We start from the raw sequence: 13,001 nt of genomic DNA on the forward strand, positions 1-13,001 counted from the left end.
GGTTATACACAGTTATACAACAGAGGTTTGTGTCTCCGCTTTTCCGAACAACATGCTGTGTAGCTATTTGCCGCTATATGGGTCTCCTAAGTAGGTATTTGCCACGAGATCGATCTCGTAAGCATTATTTAAGCGAGGATAAGCATTTTTTTTCACGCGCAAACGTAAACGCATACGCGTGTAAAAAAAAACCACGACAAACAATATAATACCTCATTTTGGCAACGCAACATTATATGGTGTTGTGGCTGAGCTTGCTAAGGCGCCGCTCTGACTTCTGTTTGGCAGATCTCGAAGTGCGAAGGTTCGATTGTCAGTCGCGGTACATCTTGACATTAATTTTTATTTATTTTTCGTTTCTTTGCTAATTTTAAATTTTGGAAATGAAATAATTATTTATAAGGCTTTCATACTTTGCTTTTGCTAGTTTGAGAGACTACCCTCACTAGGGTAGGCACCTTGTCGTTGGTGTGAGGGCTTAGCCGAACTCCATAGCGCCCGACTATGAGGCGGAGCTGTTTAGGACTGACATCTACGCCGTTTCGTCTCACAGGAGGGCGGTGGGATGTCGGTGACCAAGAACTGCCAACCCCCTAATCCAGGGTGTTATGCGCACCGTACCTATTGGACGATTTGCAGCCAGGGAATAAATTCGGCTGTATTCGAAAGGAGCCTTCCCGATACCGGGCCACCTCGGGATGTATTTATGGCCTTACCACAGTAAGGGGCGCTGCTGTGGTGGACGGTTTTTTCCCCGTATATAATACTGTACCGCCGAGCCCGCCTTGTCGGGCAGGTGGTCGTACGACCAAGATGAACGACTCGTTACCTGATTGTAATAAGGACGATGCAAAGAGACTGAGTCGCAATCCAAGGACGACAAATACGAATTAAGCGATGCGTCGGACTCTGGGAGCGAGAGTAGTGCTGATTCAATGAACTCCGTGTTAGAGAAGCACACAAATGAAAACGGAGTAGAAGAGTGGAGAAGGGTACAAAGCAGAGGAAGTAAAAGAGCTCTCTTGCAGTACCGTGCAGCGCTAAGAATTGTACAACGCTTGGCAGCAGTGGCCGACCCAACAGAAATAGAGATCGAGCGCTTGGAATGGACCCATGAGGCGGTAGAAGTAGGTCGGAGGCAGTTTGCTGCGAGAAACCCTCGGTTCTGCAACCGGTACGATGAGGAAGAAGCGTCGAATGGCAGAATGAAGGGGCAACGTTCGGCGGAAGGCGACAAGCCTGCCTTCAAGAGGCAGAAAGAACCCAGTCCTAGAGCCGCGAAGCAGGGCAGTCGCATAGACAAGACAAGTAGGCCCAAAGCTGTAAAACAGATGGGCCCCAATAGCGAGGTAGCAACTAGCTCGAAAGCTGCGAGTCAGAGGGAAGTTCCAACTACGGAAGTAAGAGATAAGCCAAAGGGAGATAACGCTAAGACTCCCGCTTTATTGGAGGTGCTAAAGGGAGCTAACGCTAAGACTCCGGCTTTCTCGGAGGTGCCAAAGGGAGATAACACTAAGACTCCGTATTTTCCCGAAAAGATGAGTGATGTGGCAAAGCAGTCACAGACTGTGGCGTTTGTTGATCGTAGCAGTCCTTTCGGACAAATGACTACTGAAAGGTGGAGATCTGTAGAAAGGGAGCTTATTAGCTTAATGCTTAAGATGATGCGGGAACAACCAAGTAAGCCCTTTCCAACCTTTGATTCGGGGGGATGGTATAATGGTCTGAAGATGATAGCGTACGACAACATCGCGAGCTTGCGGTGGCTGGAGGAAGTGGTTCCAAACCTCCAAAGGCAAGGCACGAACGCGCGGTTTGAGGTGATGGATAAAGTGCAAATCCCCACGGTACCAAAAGTTAAGGTATGGATACCATGCGTCATGAAGTTGGAGGATACACTGCGACTTCTGCATAATCAGAATCCGAACATACTGACACAGGATTGGAAGGTACTTACTGTATCTCGGCCTACCGAGGATGGTCAGTTCTACATCTTCCAAATAAACAAGCACGCGGAGGATATTTTGTACACGCAGCTTGGCAAAATGTCCTTTGGCACTGGCAAAATTTATATGCGACTCAGGAAAAGAAGTCCCGAATATAAAACCCCTAACACGCTAGAGGTGGGCGAAGTCGAAAAGGACCTCAAAAGCCTAAGGGGGAAAAGCCAGGTGGAGGTCTCCGACGTCACCACGAAGGTGTTAGAGGACGACCAACCGCTAAATGGTGCTGTGACTCGCACAGAGGAACACCCGGCAAAACAGTCACGAGAGTCTGAAGGAGCCCACGAATACTCTAAACCAAAAGGGAAAGGGGAGGACGATGACGTCACGACGAAGGTGCTGGAGGGGGAAAAACAGCCCAATGGTGCTGCGAGTCCCACAGATAAACCTCCAACACAGTAAAGTGGCGTCGAGCGAACTCCTCCTAACCCTTGAGGAGGGTTCGTTTGACGTGGCGCTGATCCAGGAGCCATCGCTCTCATCGCGCGCGTTTGGCGTTTACTACGCGCAAACGGAAGGAGGGGTGCGAGCTATAGTAATGGTAAGGAAACAGCTGCATTCATATATGCTGCCTAATTACACCACTGAGGACCTCGTAGCGGTGGCCGTTAAGCAAAAGAATAAGGAGGCATTTATCCTGGCGTCCTGTTACATGGCCCATGTTGCGGAGGTTCCACCGATGGAGTGCGAAAGACTAGTACAGGAGGAAGGGCGGTTGGTCATAGGCGCAGATGCAAATGCGCACCACAACGCGTGGGGAGGAGCAGATACGAACGAGAAAGGCGAATCTCTATTTAGTTACATCCTGCAAATCAATTTGCAGATAGCCAACAGGGGAAATGTCCCTACATACAATGGTCCAACATCCAGCAATGTTCTGGATATTACATTGAGCTCCTAGCGTGATATATCAAGGTATGATTGGATGGTTCTGGATAGACCATCCTTCTCCGACAATGCGTATATCAACTTCAGCATCCCCCTAAAGAGGGTAGAGAAGGGAGGAACCTTTAGAAACCCTAGGTCAACGAACTGGACTAAATTCCAGAAACATGTAGAAACAAAACTGGGACAACCTAAAGAGGTTGCCAATGCGGAGGAACTGGAGGAGTCGAATGAATTGCTAACAAGGACACTTAGGACTGCGTATAACAAAGCTTGCCCTCTAAGAAGATTCAGAGGAAAAGCAAAGCCGCCAATGTGGTGCAATGAGCTGAATCTTCTAAGAAGACAGGTAAAATAAATGTTTAAGTTCGCAAAGACAGCGGAAAGCGAAGCGTGTTGGGACAAGTACAGGGACCTACTGAGGATCTACAAGCGTGAAATTGCCAGGGCGAAGAGAAACTCATGGAAAAGTTTCTGTACGGACATAGAGTGCTCTATCGAAACAGCACGGTTGAAAAAAGTCCTAGCAAGGGGAAACATAGTCGAGGGACGAATAAAGAAAGAGAACGGGGAATGGTCACGTAATAGTGAGGAATCCCTTGAGGTGCTTCTCGACACACATTTCCCGTCGGGAGACCGTTTAGAAGAGCCAACAGACATCACTACACTTCGATCACGGAGCTAGTAGTGCCCGGCTTGGCGACCGATACCAAGATAAAATGGGCAGTGAAAACGTTTTCTACGTTTAAATCGCCGTGCCCAGACGGTATATTCTCGGCCATGCTACAAGTTTCAAGTATGGTGGTCGTGGAATGGCTTAAAATAATATTCGATGGGTGCATAAGGCTGGGCCCGTATTACGTGTTACGATCAGTGACTGAAACCCATTTTCACTCAAGCGGTAACTACGCAACTGTGAAACAATTTCTAAAAATTATAATATGTTATCAATTTAACGAGTACTATTTGTCGCTAGCTCGCATATGCCATTAATCTTATACACCATTTCAGAGTTATTGTGATTTCAAAATGAGATTCGATCACGGATCGTAACACGTATTACGGGCCCTGAATTATGTACCGCACTCTTGGAGAACTGTTCGTGTATTAGTGATGGAACGATATTTCGCTATTGGTGATTGCATCACCGCTATTGACAAATCGCTAATAGCTATAGCTATTGCAATTCAAATATATCAGTGATTGGCGATTTTCCTTCATTCGATTCTTTTGAATGACAATCACCTCTGGCAGAATATCGCCAATAGCGATTATAGCGATTGGCGATTTTCCTTCAGCATGAAATTCTAATACTAATAGTGATAGCGTGGATGCAATCATCGATAGTGAAATATCGTTCATCACTACTCATCTGTGTGTTTTACTTTCCGACTGAGTAAAAAAGTTTATTGGATACAAAAAGGAATAATTTTCTCTAAAATTGGAAAAATATACTTTAACAAAAGTTTGCCAGCTATTATCGAAAAATGGGGATAATTGTCTTAAGAACTGCACAATGAAAAAAATTTCTCGTCAAGAGATAGTGGTAAATAAGAGCGAAAAAGTGTGCTTTTTGTGCAGAGAAATTGTGGAAATGGCGAACGGAACAAAGCAAACTTGTGCAACAACAATTTCGACGACGAAGTGATGTGCAATAATTGCAAAAAATGGTTTTGCAAAGGGCGTGGAAGCACATCTGGATCCCAAATTGTTAATCTTTCGGTGAGGGCTAAACATAGGGAAGTCACCCTACATTCTGAAGGTCCACTTGGAGAAACAGTACTAAAATGTTACTCGTGTGGCTTATGTATTGTATATGAATTGGGATCAAGAACAATGGAAGCCACTTATAACTGATCGTTCGTTTTTGCCGTGGTTGGTTAAGGTTCCTACCGAGCAAGAGCAGTGGCGTGCACGACAAATATCAGCAGCACAAATAAAAAAATTAGAGGAATTATGGAAGGAAAATATTGATGCTACATTTCAGGATTTAGAGAAGCCAGGTATAGATACTGAACCATCACAAGTTCTATTGCGTTATGAAGATGGTTATCAATACGAGAAAGTTTTTGGTCCACTTGTGCGCCTAGAAACAGAATACGATAAAAATTTAAAAGAATGCCAAATACAGGAGGGTATAGAAATGAGATGGGACGTTGGCCTAAACAAAAAAACAATAGCATATTTTACGCTTGCTAAAACTGATTCGGACATGAAACTAATGCATGTGTTATTCATAAGTTAATACCTCTAGGCTGTAGCCGTTAACAGTTTTATAAAATTTGTGTGTTTTGATGGAATAATAAAAGAATTATAGAAGCATATATCACTCGTCTTATTGTAAACAGATTAACTCAAAATTTTAGTTTTTTGGGAGAATGCAATTCAAGCTTTGTCATATGGTTTGTATAAGGTTGAATTCTCCGGCTAATATCTAGGACATTGAAGTGGGTGGCTAATTTTCTGCTAAAGAACATTTTTATAATAGTTTGAAGAATTTTCTATATTTTGCTCTGTATTTTTCATTAAAAATTGATTCACTGTACTATACAAATATTATGCATCCAAATACAACTTTCAGAATAAATTAATACGGATTATTTTTGAATACATCGGTGTAGTATAATATAGTAAATAAATCATGTTTTTATGGTGTTAAATATTCAGATTTATTTCGGGTTGATTCATCTCACATTTAGAAATCAAAGCATTTTCAATTAGCAAAATTTATAAAACCTAGATGCATAGACATCTATTTCAGCTAGTTTCATCTCATTGAGTGTAATACAAGACTGAACATATTATCGTAAGCCAGGTAATTATATATATCATAACATCTCAGAAAAACTAGAATTTCACATTACATCAGTTTACAATAAAAGGTACATATTTTTGTCTTTTTATTCCTATTTTGGTTCATATATTCTGTATACTAAATTAAAGTAATGTATAACATTCAATCTACTCCGGTAAACAAATTTAAACATTAATTTTTTATATCCAAGTATACAAATAATTGCAGATTCGTTTATCAAAGATAAATGGAAGTGATAGCCATAGCTGTAAAAATAGCCATATCTATATTCACTGATAGCTCAAAATCGCTTTATCGCCCATCATATCTTCTGTATAGAATCGCTTGTTAAAATAAAGCGATCGCTATAGCTATAAAATATAGCCGTGATTCAAAAATAGCCATATCTATTTTCACTGATAGCTGAAAATAGCCATATCGTCCATCACTATCGTGTATCTTTCCTACCAAAGGTGGGGAAGATCGGTCACGTGTATCCCAAATACTATAGACCCATTAGCTTAACATAATTTCTGCTTTGAGGGGCTGATAGATGTGTACATAAAGTCCAACATGGATGAAAAGCTGCTCTCCACAACACAGCATGCGTACACAAAAGACAAGTCGGTAGACACTGCATTGCATAGGGTGGTAATAAGCATAGAGAAATCCCTCGAATATAAGGAGTATGCTCCAGGAGTCTTCTTAGACATTGCCGGGGCTTTCAATAATGTTGCAAAATGGGTGATTATGGATGGTCTTAATTACATTAAAGTACATCCTGCCTTAATCAGATGGATCGGCTGCATGTTAAATTGCGGAAAGATTACATCACAATGGGTATTGTACGAGGCCACAAAATCAGTGGACAGGGGCACGTGGCAGGGAGGGGTGCTATCACCTCTGCTGTGGACGCTGGTCATCAACCAACTGCTCAGGCGATTCGAGGAGGGACCCGTAAAACTTACGACTTACGCAGATGACGCTGCAATTGCCATAAGTGGAAAGTGCCTTCCAAAGATTAGTTTTTTGATGGATCGGGCGCTTCGCGATATTCATACCTGATCATCTAATGTCGGGTTGAAAGTCAATGCGGAGAAGACGGATATGGTCTTGTTTACAAAGAGGTACAAGGTCCCAAATTAGGCTTGGCCTAAGTTAGAAGGGGTAACCTTACAGGAGAAACCTTACACAAAATATCTAGGAATCATCCTATACAGTAAGCTGTCATGGAAGCTCAACGTGGAGCAGAGGGTCAAGAAGGCCTCAGCGGCACTCTATGCATGTAAAAGAATGCTGGGGAGTACGTGGGGCTTATCGCCCTCTCTTTCTCATTGGGGTTTTACAGCGATTGTAAGCCCTATTCTATACTATGGAGTTCTTGTTTGGTGGAAAGCCACACAAAAAACAACATACCTCAAAAAATTAGAGCGGGTATGCAGACTATCGATGCTTAGCATTACGGGAGCCCTGAAAACAACTCCGACGGCTGCACTGTATGCCAATCTGCACATTCCAACCGTATACCTGGTAGCAAAGAACACAGCATTAATTTTCAATAGGATTCGGTTACTAATACGCATCCAAACTTCGGTGAGGTGTCAACCGACGCGCCTTGAACTCACTATTAATATTCAGAAGGCGGAAAAAATGTTTTGTCGTTCAAAAGATATAAAAGAAAACCTAAGAATGGGCTCTTCGAACCCGTAGGTGGGATCCATAGTATTTTTACGCAGAGCCCTTCTTGCTTTCAGCCCCGGTTTTAAAAAATTACGCGGGCCGGTCCGCCAATGGTGTGGGATGAAATCCCTTTATACACAAAGTTTTTGTATACGGAGAAAGTTTAAGTTTTTCTTTTTCGCCTTCGGATTATTGTCTCCCAATTTTGAATGCGTATCAGCAGTCGATCCCTGTTGTAAATTATTACCTAAATAACCCTTTGCTTCTTGTATAATTTTGAAAACAAAAAATAAATTGTTTGACTCGTTTTGGCAAATATGAAAGTTGGTTCCCAGACTTGGTTTCCCTTTCAGAAAAAGGGAGGCTTTTTCATTACGATACAAATCAGTGCGGCTTGGAAGTTTATGGTGTTTGGTTCTCTGCTTATTGTATTAAAAGACGCTAGCGTTTTTAAATTTTTCCAATCAATATCTAACAATTTAATAATGTTAGTGCCAAAATATAAGCACAGAATTGCTCCGCAACTACATTTTAAACGCACTGGCTTATACTAGGCAAAACACATGTGTCGCTATATGCTAAGCAGTGCGCTGCGTGACCTGTTCAAACAAAATTTGCTGCATGAAAACTCAAACATTTTAACCGTCACTTAAGTTGTTTTACCTAACAAAAATTAAAAATTTGTATTCAAAACAATTTTTTTCGTATATTAAAACTGAGTTTACATTTACGAAATCAATACTAAGCGATATATATTGTGATCGTTGGAAAGTGGATGAATTGTTTAGTTTATACAATTCTTTGCAAAGAACAAAAATATCTGATGAAAATGGGTAGAAGCAATTTAGAATTACCTCGCAAGTGGTACATTACAAATGAGTTTCGAAAAAAAGTACAAACTGACGTCCCTTATTATTTCAATCCTCTTTGCCAGTGTGTTGAAATCTTAGCAGCTTAGAAATTCTGCACTTATATTTTGAGCAGACAATTCAAATTGTGTGTGTGAGTTATTTAACTTTGGAAGTGGGTGCTAGCCTACCTAAACATAGTCTAATGTTACAAAGAGCTTCAACAATACGATCTCTAATAGAGACGATAGAATTTTTATCGCTTTGTTTATCTGCATTTGATTATCTTCCTTCATTGAACACACCACCAAGGTTGCAAGAAAGAGTAACACTCAAACACTAAAAATAATTCAGTCGCTTTTTGAACAATAGAGCAAATTTGAACAAAAAATTATAAGCACATAATCAAATACTAATTCGATTTGCTTTTTGCCGTCTATATAAGCTTTTTATTGATTCTAGCAGAAAAAGTACTTTACACATTTTTACAATGGCAACACTCACCAACATTTTTTAGCAGCGACGCATTTTCACAGCGCAACGTCTACGCTTCAGTCGGCTTCTTTCACCGTCACAATGCGGTTTGTTTTATCTGATTAAAATTTCTTATGCTACCGTGGTCAAAAGTGTATAAAACAAACATACATACGTGTAAAAAATTAATCTGACCACATCCTACCAACGCCCAAGTAGTTTGAATAAAAAAAGTTTAATTTTGGAAAAGTGGAAGTGAAAATGCAAAAAATTACAATGAAAAAGTTAAGCAATAAGCTGTATTGTGTAATTTTAGAAACGTCTGGCGCATAAGATTTAATTGAATAAAAAAAAAAGACGTGAACGGCGGTGGGCAACGATACAAATTAGAGCAGCAAGCGCGTAAGACGAGTGGGTGCAGTGTTGAAATACGAAATCATAAATACCATTTTTATAGATAACAATTAAATACGGCGTGTTACTCAGATTTCTATTGTTGTAATAGCAGCAACAGGAAGAATAAAACGAATTGCCAACAAATGCCCTTATCTATCTACATATATTTTATTGCTGGCGTGTGTGGTCAATCAAGTAAATGTTGTTGCTACTGTTGTTTCACGACCCTCATTTGCAATTGAACCGTATAATCACTTTTCCTAGAGCGCCACTCAAAAACTCCTGCACTGCGACAAGGTTTGCTGTGTGCCAACAACAACAAAAACACTACGCACTCGAGAAATCCACCCACGCGAACGCTCAAAATTAGATGGCTGACGAATTTGTTGTTGCAGCTGCGTGAATTTGGTTGCTATTTTGTCTTTAAAATCGCTTTCATTAAGGCATGGTTTTTGTATTCTTTGTTAAACATCGATATTCAACTTGCTTTTGTAGTTTGTTCCTGTTGGTTGATATAATTTTCGGCCATTCTGGTTCTGCCAAAGACATGCTGCTGCAGATTCTGTCTACGTCGCCTGCGCGGTCGCTTATATCTTGACTTTTAACAAAAAACAAAAACATTTATATTAATAAAATTAAGCTATTTAAAAAGCAAATAAACACTAAATAGAAGAGACAATTGTGTATGAAAAAAGCATTGGTGATAAATGAAGACACCATGCGTAAATAGTGAAAACAACAACAAACTGCTGCGGGTTGAGTCACTGATCGAGTTCTCTGCCCAGAACCTCTGCCGGAACCTGCATTCATAAATAAATTGCCCCATAAGCACTGAAATCAGAAATTGGGCAACAAGTTTTTAAAAGACCAAAGCTGAAATTTTAACGAATATCGCTTATAATATCGTGTAAATCAAAGTTATAACTGTTTCCTACAATTTATTCATTAAAGATATGCCGCCAAGCGTAGTCCCTAAAAGGAAAATCGTATGTGGAATGGTTAGTAATTTAAAAAGATGACACTGCCACTGAAAAAGTTGAAATTGTGAAATAATCTGATACTTAATTCGGCATTAAAAAACGAAATATAAAGATTTGTATTAAACTAGTTTGTTGCAACCTTCTTGCACTTAATAGATCATCACTTCGTAGTATAAACAACAAAAAGTAAAAGGCTTAACGAATTGATGCTGAATTTTAAAAGGGTATGTAACGGAATCCTTTTCTCTATGTACATGAATTTTTCACTTGAGCAGATTTTCTTTTATTTAATTACCGATGCACATATATATGTAGTAAGCACTTCTTAATTACGTATATTGGAACGATTTTCCGTCATCCCTTGTCAAATTTGCTTTCGAGACAAACCGGTTTCAGCGTTGTGCCATCATCAGTGTCCATCATAGTGGATAACACAACTGTGATAACTTCTGCATAGACGTCAATATTACAAATATAATGAATCACCTGATTTTTAACTGACTCTCGCTGTCTCATTCTGTATCTCTTTCTATCACCCGCGGAAGATAGCCGGCGCTATGCGCCGCCATATTGAACACCCTGTCAAAACGCAAAAAAGTGGCCATATTAAACATCTTCTCAGGCATTTGACGTTTAAGATATCACACTTGTTTTTTTCACAATGATGTCGATTTTCATTCTGATCTATTGTTGTCGTTTGTCTTGTATTTATAGTTCGTAGGTACATGATGTTTGTGTATGTACTGCGTGTTCATTCAGAACCTAGGGCGGTTTTTACTGTGCGATTTGTGTGGCTGACTGAGGCAGGTAAAAGTCAGTAATTCTAGTCGTTTGACCATATTTGTGGGTTTGTAGCTTCGGTGCGTTTATTTGTTGTTGTTGTTGTTGTGTTGTTGTTGTAGCGATAAGGTTGCTCCCGAAGGCTTTGGGGAGTGTTATGGATGTGATGGTCCTTTGCTGGATACAGATCCGGTACGCTCCGGTACCACAGCACCATTAAGGTGCTAGCCCGACCATTTCGAAAACGATTTATGTGGCCACATTAAACCTTCAGACCATTCCCTCCCTCCCCACCCCAAGTTCCATGAGGAGCTTGGGTTCGCCAGAGCCTCGTCTGTTAGTGAAACAGGAATCGCCGCGGATAGGTGAGGTTGACAATTGGGTTTGGAGAAGCTATATATTGCGCTGGCAACCTGAAGGGTTGCGCTGCACAGCCCCTTGAATCTGGTATTTTAGTCGCCTCTTAAGACAGGCATACCTACCGCGGGTATATTCTGATCCCCTAAACCGCTGTGTGTTTGTCTGTTGTTCATGTGTGATTACTTTGTTTCTTGTAAACAAGTTTTAAAGGTTAAAAGTAGATAAGCTATTGAGCGAGAACTATTACTGTAGTGAAGTAGTACAGTATACGCTCACAAATTAGAACCACTTTGTTTTTAGAGTGATTCTAATTTCTGAAAAATTTTAATTCCTGGATGTTTGTCTTATTGAATTTTATTCAAAAACACGAGAAAACATATAACAATCCAGTGCATTACATGTCACATGTTTTTTATTAAATATACACATATGCATATATACGCTAAATCCATGGCTCAATTATATGGTTGGCTTATGATTTTATTTATTGCATGGTTAATGGGATTGTCAAAAGCTGATGGCAAACTCAAAATGAAACCAACACACTGGCAACATTTTCTTACGACATGCAATTTTATGTTTCCATTCCATACCATTCGCACCAGCACGCAGATTTTGACAATCTGAACTAACATATTTTGTTTTTGTACAGATGAGCCAACCACTTGAACCATGGCTAAATCAAAAAAGATCCAAAAAACAAAAACTCTAATTACAATAAAGATATTTTTTTATTAAAAATACATAAAAGATCGATAGAAACACATTAAAAAAACCAAAAATGAAACAAAAACTTCATAACTAATATTCAGCGATGTGCAATGATTTTTTGTTAGCCTCATGAGAGGTATTAGAAACAGCGTTTAAAATGTATGGTTTATTCGAGTTGATATAGCTGATTGCAGATGGTGCCACATCAAATTCTAGGGCTAACCGCTTTCCATGCACACCTTTGTCAAGCTTTTCCAAGATATGAACTTTGGTTTCCAAGGACAAAGTATTTTTCTTACGTCTATTTGGCATTTCAGCGAATTACTTTTGCTTTTAAACAAATAATGTCAAAACATTTCACACAAAAACTGCTCAGAACCGTGATGAAAATCCAACGACTACCGAGCGTTACATGAATAAATTGTGGATCCCCCTTTTTATATCAATTTGGCAACAAAAAAAAAAAAAAAAACAAAATACGCTCAGAAATTCGAATTTTCGATTCTAATTTCAGATCGTGTAATGGGTTGAAAAAGTTGATTCTAATTTCTGTACATTCTAATTACTAAAGGTTCTAATTTGTGAGCGACTACTGTATAGCTGAACGTTAGTTTTCAGCAAGTCAAGTTTAATGCAGGAAGGACCGGAATTTCAGTAGTTGGTTAAGCTAAGATTAAACTAAGTTTGCTAAAACTCTTGTCAAATTTAAACTCCAGTTAAACTACTGAGCAGTTTTTCAGTCACAGTTTAAGGCCACCTTTGGGGTATGCTTTTTTGTGCGGCAACATTGTTTTTTTATTATCTAGATAATTTTTAGATACGGCAACAGCTGGATTTTGTTTACCCAACAAACATGGGAAAATTTTCTCCAGGGAAATATATACCTAGTTCCGGAAGTGTTATCCCACATCATTATTTAATTATTCTTAAATCAGATAGTTCTCTAGTTGATATCCAACTTCATTCTCCAATCACTATCCAACCTTTGAGAAATTTTGTAAAATGTATAGTTATCGAATCTTCAACGTCGAAACATTCCTTAAGACGTCATTCTCAATTATTATCCGACATTTGAGAGATTTTGAGAATG

At 39.7% G+C, this 13,001-nt stretch overlaps 1 protein-coding gene across 1 annotated transcript in view; it reads left to right on the plus strand.

Annotated features, from left to right (window-relative positions):
• Window positions 1-8,877: 8,877 nt before the first annotated feature.
• The window catches only part of LOC137238219 (piercer of microtubule wall 1 protein-like), a 92,472-nt gene continuing 88,348 nt past the window's right edge, over window positions 8,878-13,001 (plus strand). The window contains exon 1 of the mRNA XM_067762961.1: window positions 8,878-10,284. The gene's annotated coding sequence lies outside the window, so the exon portion shown is untranslated. The remainder of the gene's footprint in view (window positions 10,285-13,001) is intronic.

The sequence above is a fragment of the Eurosta solidaginis genome, chromosome 1, assembly GCF_040869045.1.
Source record: "Eurosta solidaginis isolate ZX-2024a chromosome 1, ASM4086904v1, whole genome shotgun sequence".
Taxonomy (NCBI): domain Eukaryota; kingdom Metazoa; phylum Arthropoda; class Insecta; order Diptera; family Tephritidae; genus Eurosta; species Eurosta solidaginis.